Genomic DNA, 24,083 nt, shown 5'->3' on the forward strand with positions numbered 1-24,083 from the left:
GATGGAATTTTAAGCAAGCCTGCAAGATCTTCATAACACCAGGATTCAACCACCAGGAGATCACCGAAGCTGGAGAGAAAGCTTTGCTCCGCATATACAAAGGGAAAAGTAATAAAAAGGACCTGAAGGATGTCCAGGTGCGAGCATATACTATGCGGGTTGCAAGTGCAAATGATTTTTTTAAGGCATAGCGGCTTCCGCCGATTTGAATACTGCAAAGCACCACTCTTGCAGGTGTTATTTACGAATAATTAAGTGAAAAGACACGCCCAATTCGCTAAATTCCGAAGAGTGTGGTTGACGCCTCTCTTCGTCACAGAATATATATCGTCCCATTATGATAGATGCTTCAACAGAACCGGAAAATCTTCTAAAGATGGTGCGGTGCCAGTGCAGAAGCGAGTACGAGTCTCTCAGATGCAGCTGCCGTTGGAATGGTATCCCCTACAGCTTTGCCTGCAAAGAGTGTAGAGAGGCGTTGTGTGCTAACGCTGCAGCAAGACAGGATGGAAACGATAACAAAGCCAAACAGGAAGAAGAATTAGCTTTAGGTTATTCCTTAAAATTAAAATGTTTGTGTGATTAATTTAGCCGACTTCTAAAGTTTTTTTATAACTGATTGATTTGAAGTTTTCATATCGATCAAAGAAGTGGTTTTCATGATGTAATACTTAGCAACCTCGCATATTACAGGCTCCTTAGAGATGGAAATCAAGTAAACAGTAAAAAACTGATTTTTGACCTCATATTTGGCAATAAATTAGTGTATTTTACATAAAGTGATCCTTTAGCCACAGGAATGTGTCAAATAAGGATCTGCTTACTCCCCCCTCAATTCCATGAAGATAAAAATTAATACTGGGTACGGAAAACCAGACTTCTGACTTGGGATTCGTCATGCTTGATTGGATAGGAAACGACTATTTAAACTCCAAAATATTTATGAGCGCATTAATCGATTCCCCCCTTATTTTCCATATTTGAGGAAACACTTGGGACACTTGAAAAGGGGGGTTACGATGGTTTTTTTAATTAAGCTGCTTTTTTTAACGTTTTAGTGAAAAATGATTATGTTTCAATTTCCCTGAGGTCAAACCATATTTCTCCTCCACCACAATGTCCGTTTCAAATTTTCGATGACCAAAAGTGTCGGTTGACCAAAAATGGTTAAAATATGTACTTTACTATGAGGCCAATATCTTTTGCTATATGAAAATTGAAAAGATCAATATAACTAATGGTTATTTAGGAAGCTCTCTCCCAAATTTCTATGGTTAAAGATTCAAAATAATTCATGGGGCTCGGTATAATTGCTGGGTAGAAAAAAAAAGAAAAAAAAATTGACTTAAAGTAATCGCATTGCAGGCTAACGTGACATTTAACATGATTTGGAAAGGGTCGTTGAGAAGTCAAATATTGGTTCTTCGCCATTGTAAATTTTCTGGAATGATACTTACAGAAATGTAATGACTTTTCTAGGGATCTTATCCCCTAAGTTAGAATTGAGTAAGTTATCCAAAACAACCATAAACATTTGACTATGTACTTTTCCGCCACCCTTAAATTTCCAATTTGGCTTAAAATTGGTCGCCTGTTACTTGTGAAATACCCTATCATGTATACACACTGAAATGCTTTTGAAAATTACTAATGCGATTATTTCAAAGAATTACTCTTGGTTTACACAGATAATCCCACTTGAGCAATATTTGTTTGTCATTGCAATTTAGTTACCGACTCCGACAATATTGGCTGCTTCGTCAAACAATTCAATGAGTTGAAAATTCAGATTTTACCGGGCAGCATTGCAATTTTCCAGCAACTATTTCTACAATACAACAGCAACCTTGTGAATTGATGCTTAGATTTTCTTTTCGCAGCCAAAGTTTTTGTATTTTGTTATTGCTGTTTTCGGTCCTCGGCAGCTAGAACGAATTGTAAGTCTATAATAATTTTAAATCTAGAGCGATTTATAATTGCAAATCTAGATCGAGTCTTCCAAATTATTTGACATTATAGTGAATTATGTACTGGGTTGGCTTGATTTTTTCCCTGTGCCAATTCTTTTTTTTTCAAACGTTTATGTTGCAGACGAATGGAGCAGGGATGAGTAACAAGGACTCAAACGCTTGTAGGACTTACGAAAAAAGGGAATTTTAATCGCTAAATCAGAATACCGTTTGAATAAACATCTCACTTGGGATAGCTTAATCATGCAATCGCATGTGCGGGACAATTCTGTCCACGGGTGGCTTGCTTAGTATCTTTGACGTATCAGGGACCTAATATTTACAAATAACTCAAGCCTGATGAAGTATTTATTCAAGGGAGTGCATTAAATGAAGGTCATAAACTCAAAAGAACATAATTTTGACAATAAGACAAACCGACAAGGCCTTTTTTAGAATTTTTTTCATTTATATTCTTTAATGATGTCTTCCGTAAACCTATTGAAAGATTATTAACCATTAAATCATATTTTGTTAGACATTAGGATGTACGTCAGTAAGGAGGAATGCATTATTCAAAAAATGCATCATTTAGACTTAGAAGTACTACATTATGCTTTTTGATTAATTATTATGCAAATTCACGAATCATATATCAGTTTTAAGATGTCGACGCTATTCAAGATGCGATGTCGATGCCATTCAAGATGTGTATGTATGTGATAAGAGTCATGTGCGTCACTAAAACGGCAAAAAAATTTTTAAAGAAGAAAAGACGAAATAGCCAGACCTTTTTTTGCACATCATTATCTGAACACCACTTTGCCTGACCGACGGAATGGTGAGTTCGCTACTGTTATCCTCCATGAAACAAGCAAATTTCTTCCTATCTACCTGTATCAGAGACGGCGAAGAATATAAAATAGGAAAATGTTACAAATTTGTTTGTTTTTTCGAGGGAACAAGCCTGAACCCCCCCCTTTCATGAGGTCATTATAGACTGCTGTCTTCCAATTAAAAAGCCAACCTTTACCGAATCTGATCAGGGATTTTATTGGTAGCAAGTAAAAGCCCTGGATAATGATGAAACGGCCATTTCTGTGAACTTGGAGGATTTGCCCGTTCCCCAAAGATATTTACAAAGCGGACTCTGAGAAAATTCTGAAGTTCTAACCCCTGTCCTATATTGGAGAAGTCTCTCGAGCGTCCCTTGGGTGAGAATTACGAGATAAGAGCTTGTATATGCATTATTCTATACGCATCAGCAGTTTTGAAAAAAAAAGAAGTTTGGATTCTCATCAACTGTATTCTAAAACTAGAGGCTTTAAAAAGTTTCACGATATAACATACTGTAGTTAATAAAACTAAAACAAGTTAAGTGACTAGGCTACACACAGCATGTGAAAAATTTCAGTCTTCAAAAATAGTTTTGTATGGTTACGTGCATGGTTCTCGCCCCCACTGATCAACCCATGACAGCGGCTGATCCAGGGGGCACGGGGGACTTGCTCCCCCTTATGTAGTGGTGGATTAGTAGTTGGGACCGCTTGCTCTGGGTTGGATTGGTTCGAAAGTTATTTTTTTTGTAATTGGTTTTTAATTTAAGTTTTTAACAATTTATTTTTATTATTAAGACTGTTTCTTTTTGAACACGTTTGAAGCAAGGTTTCGATTAATTTCCGCGGTCTCTGTTAGATTTTACTAATGACGCATACGAACAAAAAGTATTTAATTAAATTTAGGTTTATCTAGGGAATCTGTCCGTATTACCACAAAAGCCAACTGGGAGGTGAATATCTTAATTTCGTAAAAACAAAGAGGGGATACTCATTTTTTTCAAAACAAAAAATTAAATGAACACACAAAGAATTCTTTTCCTCGCGACAGCTGGGATCGAACCTGATCGCTTTTGGGACAGCGGCAGATACGTATCCACTAGACTGTCACGAGGTACTTAATAGTATGATTTATTCGTATATTGACTTGTGTAATCAATTATAACAACTGATGTCATTTGAAATAACAATTTATTTACAGCATTAAATACTGTAAATAAATTAAATTTCGACAGCCTAACTTCTTTAGGCTGTCGAAATGGTATTTCAGGACTATGGTGTCACAACGTGGCTGAAAAGCAAAAAATCTGCTTCTTTTTTGTTAAAAATTTGTTTCTGAGTCTTGCTATTGCAATTTAGGCGAAGAAATTGATATCATTACTTTTTTGGCTGTCTGTTTTGGTTTTCTGTGTTTGCCTTTTTTACGAAGCGAGGTGGTTTTTATAACATTGTTATTTTGTAGGGGATTTTTATAATAGAAAGTAAATGTATGAGAAGTGCAAAAATTATTAATTTAAGTTTTGTATTTTGGTGAGTAAATGGTGGCCACTTTACTGCCTATTTTAATCTAATTAAAGCTCTTCATTATATGACATATCAGCAGCTCCTCTGTTTATCCTAAAACATTAAAATAAAAGCCAAACTCCTTAGAACTTTAATAAAGGTTCGTATAAGTATTTATTTAAAACTAAGTATATGAGTCGAAATACTCCTTTAAAGGTCGGAGTAATCATTTAAGAAGAATATATTTTCGAAAAATTGTTTATGAAAGAAGGTAAATAATTATGTGTTAATTTTTTTTTATCTAGTTGGTATAGATGGCTCACTGAACTCTCAGTTTGAATCAGTGGAATTGCATCGATTTTTTTTCATACATTTACTAACAAAATGTTGATAAAAAGTGGAAATTCACACAACTTGAGTTAGCCACGGAAACGGAATGCAATTACAATATTACTTCAGAATTTCTTACCTTCTCAATACCTACCACTCACTAAATATAGTTATATTTTTGTATAGGGGTTGCATATATTTGTCCATAAAATTGTGTAAACTGCTCTATATACCGCTGAGGATTTTATACTCATTTTGATACATGCCATCCAATCATATTTTCACGATTAATTGTTTATAAATCAAAATGTTTACGAGATAATTCTTTTACTTTATGCTAAATCTGATTCAAGCGTCAATTTTTTATTTTTGTGCTCAACATATCAAGATTTAAACCTTGATTTGAATATCTGGAAATCTCAAGATTAAAAAAAAAAAAATTAATAATTGAAAATCTACCAGAGCTTTAAACCCTGAGAATTTAAATCAATGATCTATACCTATCAAATACAAAAATAACAAACACATAGTATTTCAATTCGTATACTTAGTTTGAAGCACATATCTACATGCATCTTTATTTAGAGTTCATATTTCTCTGGCGATTTTGGTCTTTATTCTAATTTTCTTGTTACACCTCTAAAAGAACTAGTGTTTAATCTTTAATATATCTTTTACGAAAATGCAAGTTGTATCTTTATCGTCATTTCCTACTCTTCATTACTATCATAGCTACGAAGCGATGCCACAAAGTTAGGCGACATGCTAAATGGTTTGAGCTATACAAACTGTCACAAAGAGTGCATGACCCCGAAAGATGGTTCAAGACCATTTTTTTTTACAATAAAAAAAATTAACTCACTCTCTAATGGTCTTTAGTGCAACGGCAAAAAATTATTCAGAAAATATTAAATATCATTTTTTCATAGATGTTGAACAGCTTTTGATTTCTTTTTATGGCAGGGTGATTTTTATAACATACTATTTTTTGTATCAATATTTAAATACTCTTTTAATTTCAATAGATTTATTAGAGCTTTAAACCTCAACAGATTTTAAATTAACTTTATAACCATTTCTACTACCTAACTATGACATAATTGTCGAGGTTCCCTTTAAATTAGGGGTGTTTCTTTGTTCACAAGTTTATCGAAGCAACCTATTTTGCACCCATTCCCCCCTAAAGCAAACTCTGGATTCAAACCCTGACCCGCGATGAGATAGAAAGATACCTCCTCAACACTCCCACTGGCATAACTTCTCTGCCTGACTAAAGATGGTCATACAAACGCCACATTAATAAAATAGTAAACAAAGAAGCCACATTCGACCTTTGAGGACGGATTGGACTTATGTAAGTAATATCCCTTATTTAATATCATCCTATCTTCATTTTTCAAAATCAAATTTAGATAGAACTCTAAAACTTCAAAGACATATTTTGGATTTGAAAAGCTCCTTTTTTTTATTATTTATGACTATAAATAATACAAAATTCAAGTAAATACAAAATACAAATATATGCAAAATACACGGAAAAAGGCTAAGAGTTCTAAGCAAAGGGTCTTTAAGTAGAACATTTTTGATTTCTTAAAAGCAAATAATTGAAAAAGATAGAAAAAAATGACATGGTAAAGTATACTGTCAATTATCCCGAAACGGGAGCCTTCTTGTGAGGTCGATTGAGATTCATTGAACCATGTTACCCAATTGACGACAGCTTCATGTGAATTCGGGTAATAAAGTGATTTGACTTTGTGAGAACTAACCCGACACCACGGGGAACAGCGCTTTTGCCCACGAAGGTACAAGCTCCATACAATTTTCTCGGTAAGGTGTAGTTCAGCTTATTTTGTAATCGATAATTACTTAAACATGTATTTTGTGCCATAACAAACAAGAACAAATAAACGTATGATGCGTTAAGTTGTTTTCTATGATGTATCATAGAGAAATCTACACACATATAGACATAAATCTGAAGGAGCCAAACCCTTTTTATAATGGCGTAAATTTGAAGATCTAACAATGAAATATTTGCCCTCAAATGTCCTTCGGGATGGCATGAATAAGGAGAGATAACAGTAAAATACTTGTCCTCAAAAGCCTAGGAATGTGTGTGTACACGAACTTGATCCGAAGATGTGGAGGAGGCTGGCAGGAGACGTGATATATATAAACTATAGGACAAGTGAGAACATCCTTAAATTTCTTGTGGAAGGGGAATGGACCTAGGTATCCCTTGCCTATTTACTTAAATGCTCCTAGTGTATAGTTATCGTACGATAATGCGTTAATACGCTCGACTTAGAAAGAATTTGTCATTTGGTCAATCCGCAGAAAAGTACACGGGTTCCAACACTGGCCACAATTTTTGTATCGTATGGCACATGTTGCAATTGTTTCCAAGTGCCACACTTGACAATTTTCTTACTAGCTGATATGGTTTTAAGCAAAATTCTTATTCTATATATAGTGGCGAGGGAAAGACGAGTAAAGGAAATGAATCATCTGTTAAGTTTATGTTAGGACTACTATACTTAGAAAAATGCTAATCTTTCGCTAATATATCAAATGACTCTTAGTCTAACTTTGTTTATGCGTTAGTCCACGCAAATAGTTAACGCAGCTCAAATTTCATATTAAACAGCTGGTCGTAACGCAGTGTAGTAAGGAGTGACGCGGCTCAATATCTCTAAAAAACAAAATTTTACATCAATAGATACATCAAAAGAATCAGCCTATTATGCCGATTCCAAATATATGAAATTCATTATGTTTAGTGTTATGTATCGAAAGATACGATCCTGAGAAAATCTGCCTGATTTTTGAAAAAGGGGGATACACCCCCTAGAAGTCAAGGAATCTCATTGAAAATTGTACCCTGTGATTCAGCGTATCACAGAACCCTACTGTGGAATCCAAAAATGTGGAACTATGGATTACAGATGTGGTTTTTTTTTGTTGTTCCAAGGGTTATAGTATTGGATTAATGTTCCAAGAACATCACCAGAAGGATCACTCAGATAGAAATTAAAATTTCTAGGGCCATTTTTAAGTGAACAAAGAGACTGTGGGCACATAGGCCCCAGAGCCTCCCTCCCATAAAGTTGTCCAATTAAAATACTGAGTAAGCCTTTTTTGTAGCATAGTTGAAAGGTCCAATAACTATGCTTATGGTGAGGATACAATCTCCCATAGTCCCGAGGAAAAGGGCTGTAAGTCACGCAATTATGGTGATATGGTGAATCGTATCGAACTAATTGTCCAAGAAAATCGGTAGAGGGCTCAGTCGGAAGAAAATTAAGAGTTCTTCTTTTTATGGGACTAAAGAAATTGGGGGTAGCTATCACTTCCTCCTCACGCGTCTTCCTTGAAGTCGTCTGATCAAAATTTCCAGATAACTTTTTTGTTTAAAATAGCTTTTGGGTCCAATAAATATGCCTTCGAGGAAAATTTGACCCCAATAGCCTTGGAGAAGGGGCTGTAAGTTGTGAAATTTGCCTGTATTGTCAACATACAGTATTCATAATTGCTGTGTATAGCTCGTAGCATTGTGATACCGCGTTTGCCTGTGTATCAAGAGTACAAAAACTGGTTATTCTCTTTTTTTGAAAAAAAGGAGGTAAGATTTAAATTTTGACATTAAATAATACAGAGAGGGTGGTGGTATTTCTAGAAAAAAAATTCCAACGAGGGGATTTCCGACTTAATTGGAAAACATCCGTGAGAAATTTGTCTAGTAGATTTGCAGCGACGATGGAATGGAGTGTATTTTACATGAGCAGGTCTTTAGTTCGAAAAATTTCCTATGGAGAAGGGAACTTTCCACGAAGGGAAGCTTGATTCCCTGGCATTACCTGAAAAACGATAAGAAGTTAAATAAAAAACTATTGAGGGTGAAGTTGCCTCTCCCCAATGATTTGGATAAAAAAAACTATTACGTAGCCCATGTCCCTTTACTATCCAGATATGGATCCCTCTTGCCCCCTTCCAATAAAAATGCTGGAGCTTGTCTTCTGGACACGTGGAAAAAGGCTTGGGGCATTAAGGGCCCGGGGTTAAAGTATAGTGGAAGTTAATGCTTTTTCCCCAAAATTCATTTAGTTAGTCTAAGGCTTAAAGCTTTTTCCCCGAAATTTATTCAGTTTATCTAACCTTGACCAATTTTCGAGTATGTTATGATGCCGAAAAAATTAAGCAAGTCATGTTTGATTTTTTTTAAAAGCAGTATATGCATCAAAAAATTAACATATAATAAAAAATATATCATATAAAGGAATATTACAGTCCTTGACGGCAAAATAAGGAAGAAAACAACCAAAGCACAAAGGAAATTGGGAAATTCAAGAACAAAAAGTTAATTTCGTATTATCAATGCATTGGAAAACAAATTCATTTATTACTTCTTTATGGATCGCTTTTGCCTACCTTCAAAAATCATGTTCACCATTTAGTTTCTAATGAATTTCCCGGCATTATTTGGAAAACAGTCAGAAATTAAATAAATAAAAACAAGTCTTTACAGCTGAAAGTAAGAAGCAATTTTATTCCGCATCATTTCAAAAGGGTAACTGAAAGGTCTTTGGAAACAAATTAAATATAAGGAAAACCAGTCTTTTTTTCAACTGAAAGTAAGGGGTTGCACTAAAACTTAAAACGAACAGATGTTAACTGAAAAATGAAGTATTTTAAACAACTAATAACTTCAGCCTAAATAGCGGGGAGTTTCGCAGAGAGTAGCCCCTTCATATACGGAATAAATAAGATTCAATTTTGCTCTTTAATTTCATTTTAAAAAAGTTTTTTATTTGTTTTATGATGAGGCAAGAAGATTTGCTTGTCAGGGTAGTTTAGTTTCTGGCACATGACTTCACCCAAATTTTATAGATAGACCTATTGTGAGTTTTTGAAAAATTTCAAAAAGTTGAGTTTAGTGTAAATAAACTTCTTACCTCATAATTTTGAAACCTTTAATTTAATGTGTTAAACAAACAGCCTGAATGAATCGTTAAACTTTAGCACAATGCTTGCATTTAGTATTAGAGGAACATTAGCATACTATTATTGGTGAGAATTCTTTTCAGTGCATAAAATAAACTGAACAAAAGCGATAAACGTTAAATAATTAGATCAAATGAAGGGTGACGGAAAAAAGTCTCATACTTAATTTTTTTTTCCCAGGGCCGTAGTCTCAAAACGATTTCTGCAGGATTTGCTCCAAGTCCTTTTTACCCAGAGTTGTGTAAAGTTTAGGAAACAGTGAGTTTTATTCAGCATCATTTCAAAAGAGTAGCTGAACGATATCTGCTAAAAAAAAGTTTTTTTTTTAAACTGAAAGTGAGAAGCGCGATTAAAACTTAAAACGAGCAAAAATAATTCTGTTTGTGAAAGGGACAGCCCCCCCCTCTCAACACCTTGGTCTTTCCATGACATTTTTTTAAATCACTTTAAAAAGTAGAGTTTTGACAAAGAGTCTAACTTCAGCGTAAAAAGCGAGGTATTGAGGAGGGGGCAGCCTCTTTCATATACGGAATAATTTCTGCTCGTTTTCAGGTTTTAATGCCGCTCCCTAATTTCAATTGCAAAAAAACTTGTTTATTTTTTTTATTTAATTTATTTCCAGATAGCATTCAGTTGGTCTTTTGAACTAATGCTGAATAAAATTCATTCTTTCATACTTTTTCTTAAACCATTGAGACAAACTGTCAAACTTTAGCACAAAGAGCACAAGGTTGTGGAAGGAGCAGCCTCCTTTCTCTTATACAGAATAATTTCTGGTCGTTTTAACTTTTGTTGTCACTCTTAACTAATATGCGAATATATATATATTAATAAACGAACTGATTGATTGATTCATTAAGGTGAAACTTTGGAGAATGCTGAGAGGTATCTGAAATGCAATCAAAGGGATAAATTTTTGGGGAATGTTAAGTAGTATGCTCAGCAAAATCAAAATACACCATCTTCTTTCAACCTATCCAAAAGGCGTATCTGCAATATCTTAGGAACGGGTAACAATATTAACTTGAAACTTTCAGGGCCATTACTAGTACTACTGCTACGGCTTCAAATTTGACTAGTTGCTAGGGTGGCAGCGACTACTTCCTACTTCGACAACTTGCGACCATGACTGTGACAGCTTGCAGCTCTAGCACCACCATTCACTTGTGACTACTTCCAGAGATTTTTAGGAGATCTTGAACAAAATCAAATCACACTATGTGCATGCAGTTTGTCAAAAGAGCGCATCTGGGATATCTAAGGAACGACTGAGAGAATTTAATTGAAACTTTCAGAGCATGTTGAACAGCGATTAAACCTTCAAGAAATGGTTAGGGGTTGCTCAACTAAATCAAAAGGCACTATAAGCCTTCGGGTTATCAAAGGGTCATATTTACAATACATTAGGAGTGGTTAAAGTTCAGGATATTCAATAAGAGGATATTATGTGCATATCGGCTGTCAAAAAATTGTATCTGAAATATCCCTAAAACGGCTAATGGCACTTAGTTGAAACTTTCAGAGAATATTGAATGGCGCGTTGAAATAAATCAGAAGCCACTAGTTAGAACTACAAAATTTTAATCGGGTATTTTGATTCTTACGCGAAAAATTCATTCTGTTAACTATAATTTATTATCAGAAAATTCATTCTATTGAAAAAATCTCATATTAACAAAAAAGTATTAAGGAATAAAAAACGAACAGAAATTAATTAAAAGAAACTTTTTTAAAAGTTTTTCAAAGAAAACTAAAGAGTCATAAAACTTACGACCAGCAGAAACAAATTCATGTGATAGTTCAAACTCAAAATGACTAGAAATTGCTATTAAAGAAATAAAACCCAAAACAAACAGAAATTTAAATAAACGACACTGAAAAACTTAGAGATAACAGATACTAATATAGATGAATAAATAGATCTTAAAACGAATAAAAATTATATTTAATATTAAAGTCAAATTTAAAAGGAACAAAAATTACAACAAACAGGAATTTGGCTACTACCCGTCTCCCCCTTTCCCCATCGTAACGATTAGGGAAGAATAAGATTGGAAAACAACTTCAATTCCATCAGGAACTACAGGGGTATCCAGGGAGAAAGAATGGTATTAGATCATTTCAGATAATCCCATAATACGAAGAGGCCAAAAAACGAAGATACGACATTGACTGTGATTCTTTTTTTATCTTCGTTGAAAAACTTTATTTTTTTCAACTTAATTTTTATTAGGCTTACGTACCTAGGCGTAAACCACCAAACGCTTAAGTTGTAAGATTTTGTTACATTAATTGGGACTAAAGTAAGTAAACAAGTAAGGTATACTTTGGGCCTGTACTCCTCGTCTTCCTAAACTTAGAAATTCTAAAGTTATTTCTTTATTTGTATACATTGTCCGTATATTTTTCATATTCTTTGTGGTTTTTTTAAAACCGGCCTCTCCCTCTACTTTGAAAAAACAAATTATGTAGACACCCTTGGACAAGACTTTTAAATATATATATATATATATATATATATATATATATATATATATATATATATATATATATATATATATATATATATATATATATATATATATATAGAGTTCATATAAATTTATTATTGCAAACTCACAAACATAAAATATAAATAAAACGTAAATAATTTATATTATAAAATATAAATTATAATATTATATATTATATTACATATTATAATTTTATAAAATATAATTCATATAAATAATTATTTAATTATATAAATAATTATTCTGCTGTCGTGCTGGTGAATACCTATGAGGGTTTGCGGTCGCGCGGAAGTCCACGTAACTATTTATCTCAGTGGTTACAAACCGAAAAAGTCGAATAGGTGTAAAAAAATTAATTAATTGTATAAGAAATCCATACGTTTTGGCAACGAGTAAAGGACGATTTTTACCTACTTTGACAAACCAAGCTTTAAACATTTTTATTGCCATTTGTAACATCTTAGCTATGTGAATCTAGTTTTTCTACAGTAGCTGTCTTAAAAACATAGTATCGATCTCGATTAATGATTGAAAAGGAACTGAGAACAGCGATTTCTTCAATGATACCACGATTTGAGAAAGTTTGTGCTAAAAAGCAAGCTTAACCGTCGCATTAAATTTTTATGCTGTACTAGTATTAAGTATATACCCTTCTTTTGTTTTATTATTATTTTTCTTATAATAAATATAGTATGTTCTTAATATTGTATCATAATATTGTATAGTATTTTGAAGCCCATTAAATAAATTATTATATAAGATGAGTGTTTATGAAATTTAAATTTTTGATAAACTAACGGGACGCAACGATTTTTTAAGGGGGGGGCAAACCATTTTTCTAAAGGGAGCGGTGGTACAAAAAGGATGGAAACCACTGACTTACCTATTAACTCAACTTTTTATTTGAACCTCAATTATTCAATTAAAACTATTATAAGTAAACCAAAAATAAATAAATCATAACCTATATAAATTAATAAATAACTGAATTAAAAAGATAAAAACGAAAAATAATAACAAATCCAGTCTCCATCACTCTTCAATACTCAACTCCCCCTCCCCTCCCAACCCTACCTTAGTCCCTGTCCACCCTTACGAATGATAATAACAAATCCAATAATAATAATGATAATAATGATAATAATAATAATAATAATAATAATAATAATAATAATAATAATAATAATAATAATAATAATAATAATAATAATAATAGCAAATATAAACTTAATGTATGTTTTCTGACATTCTCCAGGTAAATGTTGTTTCTAAATTTTCCTTGTAAAATAATCACCCTTAACATATTCTATCTTAATAAAAGTGTTATTGTGCATTGTCAGTTTTAGATGTCTTGCTCGGTCGTTCCTTATCTTTGAAGCAAAAAGTTTCTTTTTTTACTGCTTTGCAAACACGAAGCATTACTAATTTGTTATTAGGGCTGAAATTAAATTCTTTCGTTATACCGTCAGGCATGCCTCTGCAGTAAGTTTGTCCCGCTCAAGAGCCATCGCGGCTCTTTCCAATATCTTAATTTGCTTCTCTAGATCTTTTTGTTATTCTGCTCCTGAATAGTGAGCGAGAAACACGAAAGTGGATACATGGACTATTTTTCAGGCAAACATTTTGAGAATGGTAAGTTAATATGCTTCTTGTTCAAATAAGGAAGAATGTATAGTAAGCACTGAAGTCAATATAAAATTATTGAAAGTTATTATATTTATTATCACTTCGAAAGCACATCCTGATGCTCAGATTACAGCTTGAATGTTTCCAATGTTGTCTTTGAATTATAGTCACTTGTTTAGTAACGAATATAAGCTATAACTTCATTGATTTGTCCCTCATCAAGTTGTGGTTTTAATGTAGGTATGTACTTTTTGGAGTGGTACAAAACTCGCCTAACCCGGGAATTTGTGAAGATTTATTGAGGAAATTATGGTATTCTGTAGAGGAGCATTTATGGCGAGCCTATAGAACTAATCTCTGGGCGTAGCTAGCATAGTCATGTGTTTAAGCACGTTTATTTTCCAAAGGGGAAGGGGTTAAAAGGCCTCCCTTGATCAGCACCCATATGGGAATTCCTTGTGCTCTGAGCATACTTAGGATTGATCGCGGAGCTGGGTTTTAAAATACCTCAAGTTCTATGTTTGTTGTTGAGAAAAGGAACTCTTCCGTCAGCATCTGTACGGCACTATTTTTTAACCCAAGAACAAGAAAATCGAAATAATATGATTTTTAGCGAAATGAAGAAATGTAAAAATTTGGCTCTATTTAGTTCCACATCGAATACTACTATCAAATATAGTGATCACTGCCGTCGCAACTCCGGCGAGCAAAAACAAAAATGCGCAAAAACATGTACTGAAAGAGACGAAAATTTGGAAGATGTAAATTGATAAAAAGCTATTGAGACCATAACGGATCGTACAGTTTTTTTTTTAAGCATATTTTTTGAATTTTAAATACAAGGCTATTGAAATAATTGAGCTTATGGGTCATGTTACTCGCTGAAATCCTGCGAGGGGGAGGGGGCAAGTCTTATCACAGGAAACCAGAATATACATAAAAAAAAAAAAATCATGCTATGTATGAGGGAGCCGACGCCTTTTAAACTACCTAGACTTTATATTGAAGCTGAACTTCCGCTTTATTAACACAATGATAAATGTCTGTGCTCTAGGGGCTAATTCCTTTCATTTTTAATCTCATACTTATGCCACAAGGGTGGGGACTCCCGTCCACTTAACTTCCCACTCCATATGAAATATGAAAGAGGCTGTCCCCTCCTCAACGCCCCGCTCTTTACGCTAGAGTTTCTTATTGTTTTAAAAAGTAGAGCTGAGAGAAAGAGTCAAACTTTAGCGTGAAAAGCGGGGCCTTGAGGAGGGGACAGTCCCTTTCATATACGGAATAATTTCTGTTCGTTCTAAGTTTTAATGTCACTCCTTACTTTCAGTTAAAAAAACCTCTTTTTAATTTCTGAACATTTTTGAATTAAGGCATGTTTTGATTTTGGCTCACCGTACATGAATAATTAAAACGAAATTTGCATATTAATTTTACTGCTTTTGGCTAAATGGCTTTCTCAAAGTTCTGATCGGAAAAATTTGAGAAAAAAGGGTTAGGGAGGGGGCCTAGTTGCCCTCCAGTTTTAGTTACTTAAAAAGGCCATAAATATTTCAAATAATTTCAAATTAACTTACGTAACCAACTTCTATATTCATATATTTTTATTACGTTTTAGGGGGGGTTGCCCCTTGGGCAATGCCTCGCTCTTTGCACTATAGTTTGAATTTTGTTCAAATTCTTTAAGAATAACCCCTGAATCACGTTCCATTTAATTAGAATAAATAGCTCTTTTGAAATTACTAACAATGCTTTAGCGTAAAGAGCGAAGTGTTGAGGAGGGGACAAACCCCCTCATATACGCAATAATTTATGTTCGTTTTAAGTTTTAAAACGAGTTTCAAAAGTTTTTGGTCCTTACTTTAAGCTAAAAAACTTGTTTTTTTATTTTATTTCTCGTTGTGTTTTTAAATAACGCTGGAAAATACAGTGCCCCCTTCACGGAACTTCTCTTCCCCCATGATAAATTCCTTTATGGAAAGATCCTCTCACGTAACCATCTCTCCCCAGCACCCCAGCACCAGAAAAATACCCTTGAAAACGTCAGAATACTTCCCAGTAACCAATACTATATGTAAACAATGGGCTGCAAAGTTCTTAACTTGGAGCCCTTCCATCGGGGACTGTAGGGGATTGAGTCGTCCTCAAAGACATGGTTATTAGATTTTTCGACTATGCTGAACAAAATGGCTACTTCAAAATTTTGATCCGGTGACTTTGGGAAGACAAAGAGCGCGGGAGGGGTCCTAGTTTTGGTCACTTAAAAAGGCCACTAGAACTTTTAATGTGTATTAAAATGAGCCCTCTTGCGATATTCTAGGACTGCTGGGTCGATACGATCACCCATGGGGAAAAATAGAAAAAAACAAATAAATACACATCCGCGATCTTTCTTCTGGCAAAAAAAACAAAAATCAACAATTTTGAAGATAGGGGCTTGAAACCTCTACAGTATGGTTCTTTGATATGCTAAATCTGATGTTGTAATTTTCATTAAAGATTCTATGACTTTTAGGGAGTGTTTTCCCCCTTTTTTGAAAATAAGACCAATTTTCGCAGGCTCTTAACTCTTGATGGGTATAACTAAACTTGATGAAACTTATATTTTTAAAATCAGCATAAAATTATGATTCTTTTGATGTATATATTTGTATCAAAATTCCATTTTTAGAGTTTCGGTTACTATTGAGCCTGGTAGCTCCTTACTACAGTTCGTTACCACGAACTGTTTGATTACAATCGCTCCTAAAAAAAAGTTTAGCCTACCCCTTCGGAAAATTTATTGGTAAGGGGTCTGAAATGATAACATTTCATGAAAATCTAAAAGGGAACAACAGACTTGCTGAAAATGGCGAAACCTACCGAAAAACATGGGGCGCCAACTGTGTCAGCCCAACGATTACCTATTGACGATTTTACAGAACCTTAAAAAGTTGTATTACAAACCACAATTAAGATTTTTTTTAAGTAAAAGCTCAATTTTGTTCTCTTTAGTGTTATGGGAGGAGGCTATCCCGTGAAATTAATACCAATTCTTGAAACTTTCTATATAATCACCGACGTTAATTATAATCATCCCCGTTTAAAATAGATCACGTTGCTGCATCTGAATGACTATATTCAGCCGGAGACACAGCATTCATTCCTCATGTCGCAAGTTGTCAAAACATCTCTGACCCTGATTCAAGAAACAGACGCTTTAAGAGTAAGAAAATATGCATGCTAAGAACCGAATTTGCTTACTGGAGGTGTGCTATATTGCATACTATCGGTACATCAGTGTTAATTGAATTAATTAGTTTGTTGTTTAGTTTACCCTAAAGATACTTCTTACTATTATGACTGCTTAATAAAATATATAATAAAATATTGCACTCCTTTATACTAAGTGTTGAAGAGGTTTATTTTTCTCATCTTAATACGACTATCGTGTGGATAGAAATAAAAAAAGAAATTGATCAAGCAATATGGTGCATAAAAACTGTAAGCTTTTTATTTGGCTTGATGAGATAGCTAATTTATTTTGACACCCCCCCCCCCGAAGCTGTATATATAGCCTCAAAGCACAGGAGGTGCTACTGCCTCTTAGGGACATCCTCACCCCTGAACACACACACACATATATATATATATATATATATAGACGGTAAAAAATATCCATTATCGAGATCGGTTATGCGGCAGCACTTCCTGTTATACATTACTTCTATATTTGCACAGAAGGCATTACTTGTTGCCCTTTGCTGTGGTGCGATTTCTTTTGCAACTAAAAAGGGCACTAGAACTCTAATTTTGGCTGAATGAGCCCTCTTCCCGAATTGAACGTTTATGGCTTAGATAAGGTCACCTTAAGCGATCTTTATTTGATCATCACTATTTATGCTTACTAGACAATATTAATAACGCCCAGATTGATCACTTTGTGCTTAGTACAAGTTTCGAGTTATTGTCTATTTTGTTACTGTATTTTCTACTGAAATTTATGTTTTAGACATTGGAATCTATTGAGCTAATGTTATTTTAATACTTGATGAAATAAAAAAAAACTTTTCAACTGAAGGTAAGGAGCAACATCAAAACTTAAAACGGACAGAAATTAGGCATATGACGCATATGACGGTGGGACTTTCTTCATTCCTCGTTCTTTACACACTAAAGTCTTAAAGTTCTTAAAGTGAAAAGTCTTAAAGTTCTTGTGTATGAGCAGTCTTTCATAAAGAATTGTGACAAAAAGTCAAACCTTAGCATAAAGACTGAGGGTTGAGGAAGGGGTAGCCCATCTCATGCGCAGAAATATTTCTGTTCATTTTGACTTTTAATTTTGCTTCTTATTTTCAGATGAAAATAATTTTATTCCTGAACTTTTTTTAGACAATGGCTGGAAAATTCACTGTAAAATTCACTCCGGAAATTTGATTCTCAAGGAAATTTTCTCCTAGTAAATCCCCCATACGCATAATCCCCCCAAAAAACCGTATATTTTTCAATAATAAATGCTAAATTTGAACATTGAGCAAGATGCATAAGTTCACCTCTTTGCCCAAAGACTATGGGGGGGGGGGTTATTTCATTCTCGAAGTCATAGTACATGGGCCTTCGTGCTATGGTAAACGAAATGGCTATCTCAAAAATTAGATTAAATGTCTTTGGGGAGAAAGGGTCTGGGAGGGGGCTGGCTGGTTGCCCACTAATCTTTTCGATCACTTAGAAAGGGCACTAGAACTGTTGATTTCTATTTGAATGAGCCCTTTATCGATCTTTTAGGATCATTGGTTCGATAGGATCATTCTTGGGAAAACTAATAAATACGCGTGCGTGATCCTTTTTTTCTGAAAAAGGTACAAAATTCAACATTTTTGCCAATAGTAGTTGAAAACATTTACACTAGGGTTCTCTGATATGTTGAATCTGATGGTATGAATTTCATTAAAATTTCTTGACTCTTTGGGGGTGTTTCCCTTTTTTTCGAAAACCAGGTAAATTTTCCCAGGCTTGTGGAAACAATAAACTTAACAAACTTTATACATTTGGAATCGACCAGCATAAATATCCAATTCTTTGATGTATCTACTTTTATTAAAATTATGTTTTTTAGAGTTTCGGTTGCTATTGGAGCGAGTCGCTCCTTACTTACAGTTTGTTACCCCGACTGTTGGATATCTCGTTTTGGTAAAAAATCAGGTTTCAAGTACCAGCATCAGTATTCTGTGCCCCATTAAATCTTGATTAAGGTACCCTACTTGGCTAAAAAGCTGTATTTCAAAACAATAATGATGATTATTCTGATAGTGTCTCTTACCATATCTATTAATTCACCCATCTCACCAAGCTAATAAAATTTAAAACATTTATAAGTAAGAATTTCTTACTAGAGATATTTTTTTATACCAAAGACCGAGGTATACTAATTTGTTTTAAAGTAAGAACGGAAGAGACTTTAAGCTAAAGTAAAAGCTAAACCATCTTTTGCACCTAGAACCCCTGTTCATCCCCATTTTTAGCGATCCATTTTTGGGTAGTCTATGTTTTAAGGAAGCCATCTGTCGTTACCAATTAAGAAATACTTTTGTTTCTAAGTAGTCCTAAAATTACTTGAAATAAAGTATAGCTTTCCATATTGAGCAAAAACATTATTCGGCTTCTGAACTGACCCTCCTAAGGTAAAGAAAAATTATTTCCAGAAACGTTAGCTTTTGATAATGAGCATTCCACACCTGCTGGAAGTTTGTCTTAGTTGGTTAATAATCTACCATTTGCAGGTGTTGGTCAGGCTTTTCCGTCTTTGAAAAAATATAAATTAAGTTCTTGACATTCATATTATCGGTGAATGAATTGACACTTACCAATTTTTATAACACAGAAAAAAAGTATATAAAATCCGGGTAAACTTTTAACATTATCGACATACTACGGCATAAACTGTGGTTGTGAACAAAGAAGATGTGTAAACCTAAAGACTGCTCAAATTTTTTTAGAGCTCCCCGACTTAAGTAAATAATAATCGTTTATTCAGGTTGAAGTTTCCGTAGATTGATGATATGTCTCAGCTGCCGTTCTTTCATTCACTACGATTTGTATAATTTGATTTTACATCCATTATTAAAATGCCCTAAAGTGTGATAATAGTGCCAACAAAAATAAGGGGACAAAAGATCGGCATCGGAAAAATTTCGTTGATAGAATTAGTAAATTAGATATTTAAAATAAAGAAAGAAGTGTGCTTTGAGGTACAAACATTACGTCATACGAAAGTGGGGTTGAAGTGTATCATGGTTGCATCAGTATCTGCAACTTAGCAAAGTGCGAATCACGGTCGATAGAAAGCGAGATCTTAGAAATGTATTTTCTAAAAAACTAACTGTCTAATGAGAAATATTTTTCAATAGATGTCGATTCGAAAATATTAAATTATTTATTTCTAATCGAACAGTGATTTTTAGTTATTATAATAAAGTTTGGGGAGTCTCAAAAAGGAGTCTCAAACATCAAGCAATGTTATCTAGACCAAATAATCATAGGCAGCGCAATAGAGCTGCCTAAGTAAATGTATTATTATTATTATTATTTTAGACCAGGGTACTTGTATAGAAGGAGCTGTCGTAGAAACCTTGAAAAGAGCTCATTCGATTGGTAATTGACAGAGTTAGTAACCTTTCAAAGACCCGAAAGTTATTGGAGGCATCACCCCCCCCACGCCCGTCATTTCTCCAGACATCCAATCAAAATTTTGAGATAGCCATTTTGTTTAGATGGCTATCTGAGATAGCCATTCAAGAAGTTGTGTCACTGACGATGACAAACTCCCCCTCCCCACAGTACCCTTGGAAAAAATAATAAGCTATGCCCTGTGGGCACATGTGATTTTTATAGAAAGATTGGTCGCATAAACTTCGGAAGGGGCTCATTGGATTGGTAATCAGAAGTTCTAGTGCCATTTTTAAGAGTCAAAGTGATCAGATGACAGATACCCCCACAAGTCGTATTTTCTCGAAACGCATCTGATAGAAATTTTGAAATGACCATTTGTTTCCAAAGAAACTTCGAAAAGTGCACATTCGATTGGAAATAGAAAGGGCTAGTGCCCTTTTTATTATTCGAAAGTGACTGGAGGGCAACCAATCCCTGCATGCCCATCATTTCCCAAACATATCCAATGAAAATTTTGAAATAAACATTTTGTTCTGCGTAATTCAAAGGTATGGAAGTCATATCTTTGAGGACGACACCCCCCCCCCACAGCCCTTAGGGTAAAGTTCTAAGTTAGGCTCCTAAGGTTTATAAGTTTTTTATGGAAAGGGTGGTCGTATATACATCGGAACTAGCTCATTGCATTGGCAATCAGAAGTTCTAGCGCCTTTTTTAAGAGTCAAAGTGATTGGAATGTGGTTACCCCCGCCCCCACATCGTATTTTCTCCAAAAGCATCTGATGAGAGTCTGGGGGTAAGGGTTGTAAGTTTTACCTGGAGAAATAAGTTTTGTTGTATGGATGGTCGTTTGAACCTTAGAGGAAGCTCATTTGATTTTAAATGTATAGTTATAATTCCCTTTTCCCAAGTAGTCCTCCTCCCTAATATCCTCTTTCTCCCAAACCGCATTTCTGTCCGTTTTAAACAGAAATGTAATTAAAAGCAATCTGTTGGTTTCAAGTTTCATTTACTTATTGATAGCAATTTTTGGTAGTTTTACGCTTGGAAAATAATTTGACTTAATTTCTGCTCAGTTTCGACTTAATGGAACTGTTTATTCTTAAATAAACTTGTTTTGTGATTTTTTTTTAAATTGATAATAATATTAAAAATTCGTTAAAATTCCCATTGTCGAGGACCCACATTTACACCACTTCACCTTGAACAGCATGAGCAGCACTGATATGTTCCATTTTTTCGTTTATTTCCTGGTATGATTGTTTCAAACTACTGGTCGCAAAATATTATAAGAGGGCTCAAATGAACATAAATTGCAATATTTAGTGCCCTGTTTGAGTAACAAAAAGATCACACCGCAGTAAACTATCTTTTTCTGCCGTTTTGTGTTTGTTTTTACCCAAAGAAGACATGGGAATTCATATCCTAAGACATTCAATTGATTTTTCATGGTCTAAAACCCTATCTTTAGATTCAATTTTCATCACCTTGAAGACTGAGGAAAATTACATTTCATCATAGTTTGTTTAATTCTCGTGTCTCCTTATCCCCCCAGAGTCCAATTTCCTAAACAAAGGTCGTAGATAGTAATGGCGGGACTCATTTGAATGGAAATTAATTTGTCCAACGGCATTTTTAAGTATCTAAAGAAGTCACATAACAACAATTTGATTATCTGCCCAAAACATTAATTTTAGCCCAATATTTGGAGTCAAAACGTAATGCCAAATCTTTTGTTGTGTATAATGTTATCAAATTTTTTTTCTAACTTCGATTACTATCAGCACGATTCCCTCCTTATTTACAGTTCCTTGCTATGGACATTTTATTATATTAATAAAATCATAAAGCCAATAGTTTAATTTAAACGTAGGTAAAAAACAAATACCCTGGTATTAGTTTCCTCCTCCCTTCAGAGAAATTCCCTGACAGCGCCCATGATCATCCACCCTCCCCCGTAAGCATGTGTAATCTTTTATGTTACAAAAAACATTTCCCTGCAGTAAAAGGCGAACTATCACCAAACAGCACCCATATTGAGGCTTGTTCCAAGGGAATGGCGACTCTAGATTAATTAATGCCTCACCCCTACCTCCTCAGATCCTCTTCTGTATTTGTGGAAGCAAAAAAATCTGGATATAAAAAGTGCAATCATTGAGGCTTCACACACACCTCTCCTCTGCATAAGCAATGGCTCAGTGCGAAAGGCCCTCTTTCACAGTAGCTAATGTGTCATCATGAATTATTGAAGACAATAACTCTGTATGGACGAATGCGCCACCGCGCAGGATTATTATATCTCAAGCTGAAAGGCTTAATGCATAGTTTTTCGATAACCATGAATCGATTGGTCATCTCAGAACTTTCTACCAACAGCAGCTTGATCGCTTTTGAGGCAAAGTTTTAGTTCTGTGTCACAAAATAGCAGAAAACGCCATTTAGCAGCGGAATAATCTCTTTTGGCAAAGTAGAAAAGGTACTAAACGTTTATTTTCTGTTTGAATAAGACTTCTTCTGATTCTCTACGACTTATGGCTCCATACGACCACTCATGGGAAAAAAAGCCTAAAAAAACAAGAAAACAAACACGCCTCCTTGATCGTCCTTGTTGAAAAAAAAAAACAAAAAAAAAAACAATATTCCACACTTTCATGGATAGGAGCCGAAAAACTACTACAACAGGGTCCAAGATATGCCAAATTTGATGATGGAGTCTTCATCAAGATCACTTGTCTTTTTTTTTACTTTTTCTCTCTGTTTAGAAAATCAGGCAAATATTTCTGTTGGGTAAATTTAAAAGTGGTGATTTTATATGTTTGACACTAGCATAAAATTTTATTCTTTTGATGCATATATTGTTATCATAACCCTTTTGTGAGAGTTTTGGTTACTATAGGCTCATGCTGCTCCTTAATTACTCTATTTTTTACTAAAAACGTCTTCTTTGATTCAAAAAAATCAAATAGGATACAGAAACTCAAATTAGATCAATGGATGGTGGATGGAATGACCCTGATCACCATGATCAGGTGCCATCTGTATCACAAAATGGGATGAGATAATTTAGATTCTTAGGAGACACACATCAAGAGTAAGGGAGAATATTCCAGTTCGAGCCTCCTCCATGTAGATTCTTATAGTTCCATATAATACCCCTTTCAAATTCTCCTTTGAAGAATCCATACCGACCCATTGGGTCTTTGTATCACCTGGCATGGAGTTCTATATCTGCAAATACAATGGTATTTTGTTTCTTCTTTGTACGTGACAATGTCCTAGATTCAAAAACGAATATACTTTAATACAAATTCATCATACTGGTTATAAATACAATCAAAAGTACTTTACGAGCAATCAATCTTAGTCATACAAGAATATATTCAATCAAAACATAATCCCTGAAGATTTGATACCAGTAAAATTATTTACTTGAACATTTCAGATGTCATCAGAAAGATGAATATTATATTTGTTAGTGGAACTATGGTTTAAAAATGATAAACTGTACCTCAGGGTTACCAAGCAGACCATTAAGCAACTATCATACCCACGGCTTGTGCTACTTTTTATAGCATGTTGCTGGGATTGGGCCTGCCCGTAATAGCTAATTGGAAACATCAAATATTTTTATTCAGATATCCTACTGAGGTGATGGTGCCTATAATTGATGCAACCTC

The 24,083-nt window shown here is 34.3% G+C and overlaps 1 protein-coding gene across 4 annotated transcripts in view; it reads left to right on the forward strand.

The window, feature by feature from the left end:
- Nucleotides 1-13,632: 13,632 nt before the first annotated feature.
- LOC136040540 (facilitated trehalose transporter Tret1-like) overlaps nt 13,633-24,083 on the forward strand; it is a 72,124-nt gene continuing 61,673 nt past the window's right edge. The window contains exon 1 of one of the 4 annotated variants that reach the window (XM_065724727.1): nt 13,633-13,767. The gene's annotated coding sequence lies outside the window, so the exon portion shown is untranslated. The remainder of the gene's footprint in view (nt 13,768-24,083) is intronic. The other 3 variants (XM_065724728.1, XM_065724730.1, XM_065724729.1) reach the window with 3 other exon arrangements.

This window comes from Artemia franciscana, chromosome 21 (genome assembly GCF_032884065.1).
Source record: "Artemia franciscana chromosome 21, ASM3288406v1, whole genome shotgun sequence".
Classification (NCBI taxonomy): Eukaryota; Metazoa; Arthropoda; class Branchiopoda; order Anostraca; family Artemiidae; genus Artemia; species Artemia franciscana.